Here is a 2500-nt window from a genome sequence, read left to right on the forward strand (position 1 = left end):
GGAGGGTCGCGGCGGTGGGCGCAGAAGGGTCTGGGCGTGAGCCTGCCTGGAGCCGCCGTCGGTGCAGATCTTGGTGGTAGTAGCAAATACTCCAGCGAGGCCCTGGAGGGCTGACGCGGAGAAGGGTTTCGTGTGAACAGCCGTTGCACACGAGTCAGTCGATCCTAAGCCCTAGGAGAAATCCGATGTTGATGGGGGCCGTCATAGCATGATGCACTTTGTGCTGGCCCCCGTTGGGCGAAAGGGAATCCGGTTCCTATTCCGGAACCCGGCAGCGGAACCGATACAAGTCGGGCCCCTCTTTTAGAGATGCTCGTCGGGGTAACCCAAAAGGACCCGGAGACGCCGTCGGGAGATCGGGGAAGAGTTTTCTTTTCTGCATGAGCGTTCGAGTTCCCTGGAATCCTCTAGCAGGGAGATAGGGTTTGGAACGCGAAGAGCACCGCAGTTGCGGCGGTGTCCCGATCTTCCCCTCGGACCTTGAAAATCCGGGAGAGGGCCACGTGGAGGTGTCGCGCCGGTTCGTACCCATATCCGCAGCAGGTCTCCAAGGTGAAGAGCCTCTAGTCGATAGAATAATGTAGGTAAGGGAAGTCGGCAAATTGGATCCGTAACTTCGGGATAAGGATTGGCTCTGAGGATCGGGGCGTGTCGGGCTTGGTCGGGAAGTGGGTCAGCGCTAACGTGCCGGGCCTGGGCGAGGTGAGTGCCGTAGGGGTGCCGGTAAGTGCGGGCGTTTAGCGCGGGCGTGGTCTGCTCTCGCCGTTGGTTGGCCTCGTGCTGGCCGGCGGTGCAGGATGCGCGCGCCTGCGCGGCGTTCGCGCCCCGGTGCTTCAACCTGCGTGCAGGATCCGAGCTCGGTCCCGTGCCTTGGCCTCCCACGGATCTTCCTTGCTGCGAGGCCGCGTCCGCCTTAGCGTGCTCCTCCGGGGGCGCGCGGGTGCGCGGATTCTCTTCGGCCGCCATTCAACGATCAACTCAGAACTGGCACGGACTGGGGGAATCCGACTGTCTAATTAAAACAAAGCATTGCGATGGCCCTAGCGGGTGTTGACGCAATGTGATTTCTGCCCAGTGCTCTGAATGTCAACGTGAAGAAATTCAAGCAAGCGCGGGTAAACGGCGGGAGTAACTATGACTCTCTTCGGGAGTAACTATGACTCTCTTAAGGTGGCCAAGTGGCGGCGGTGTGGCTGCATCCGGACTTGGCTTTTCGAAGTGCGGTCTTGATGTAGTCGTGCTGCTGCTGCGAGGTGCCTTCCTTGGGTTATAGTTACAGGGAGAGTGATGCGCAATACATGGGCCTAGCCCTCTTAGCCTCTCCTCTCCTGCGGTCTTCTCCCCTTCTCGTGGGCCCGCTGATTTTTGCAGAGTGGAAGACCGCACCAGGGGCTTGGGGGGGTTACCAGCCCCCCCTCGCATTATCCCTTTATAGTTGGGGGCAGCCGACAAGAAACAAGAGATGGTGGCCCTTCCGCTGAAGGTGCCACCCCAGCTACCCCAGCACCTATCCGGCCAACCGGCCGTAACGAAAATGCGATAGTTTGTGTAGCTCCCTTTGCTTGCAGTGAGTGCCACCGCACTTTTACCACGAAGAACGGTCTCGGGGTCCATCGCCGCCGCCAACACCCTGCGGCCGCCAACGCTGAGATCGTGACGGAGAGGCATCGCGCGAGGTGGACGGAGGAAGAAGTCCTGTCGCTCGCCAAGGCAGAGGCCGAACTGTTCCTGGAGAGGGACGCCCGGTTCTTCTTTGTAAATCAAGAACTTACCAGGATGTTCCCCGACCGAACGCTTGAGGCAATCAAGTGCCGACGGCGGCAAGCTGCCCACAAGCAGCTTGTCCGCCAATTCATGGAGGCACTTGAGATCGGTCGGGGTGAAGAGCCGGCGTCCCGCCGTGGAGCAGCGAGCTCGCTGCCTGACGCGGGCGAGGCCGCTGCGCCGCCCGTCGACGCAGCCGAGGACTTCGCGGCCGACACCACCGGGCCGCCGCCGGAGGGGCCGACTGACGCCGCCATCTGGGAGCATCTGGCGGGGCTACCTGCTTCCGCCCAGCGTTTCTCTGCCCTGGATCGAGTCATTGGTCTGGGGCGGGGCACGCCGCCCGATGTCATCCTGGGCATGCTCCCGGATGCCCTTGCGTCGGTCGGGTCCAGGGGGGAGAGGTCGATCACCAGGACACAGCGGCCGCGCCAACCATCCAAGCGGCCGCCTGCCGCCCCGCCGCTGCAGAAGCGCAAGCGGCGCCGCTGGGAATACGCGCGGACACAGGACGCCTTCCGTAGGTCGCGTGCACGTTGCGTGCGCGGCTTGCTGGACGGCACCCTGCTGCAGCCGCCACCCGACATCCCCGGTCTGCTGGACTTCTGGGCGGACCTCTTCACGAAGAAGCCGATCTCCACCGCCGGCTTCATCCGTGACCGCCTTCTCCCGCACTCGGAGCCTGTCGCTCCTGAGTGCCTATGGGGGCCGGTCACACGTGAGGAGGTCGCTGCTG

The 2500-nt window shown here is 62.8% G+C and overlaps 1 pseudogene; it reads left to right on the top strand.

Annotated features, from left to right (window-relative positions):
• Nucleotides 1–2500, top strand: part of LOC124590724 — a 7985-nt pseudogene that overhangs the window by 1736 nt on the left and 3749 nt on the right.

Source organism: Schistocerca americana, unplaced genomic scaffold, assembly GCF_021461395.2.
Source record: "Schistocerca americana isolate TAMUIC-IGC-003095 unplaced genomic scaffold, iqSchAmer2.1 HiC_scaffold_77, whole genome shotgun sequence".
NCBI classification, from domain to species: Eukaryota; Metazoa; Arthropoda; class Insecta; order Orthoptera; family Acrididae; genus Schistocerca; species Schistocerca americana.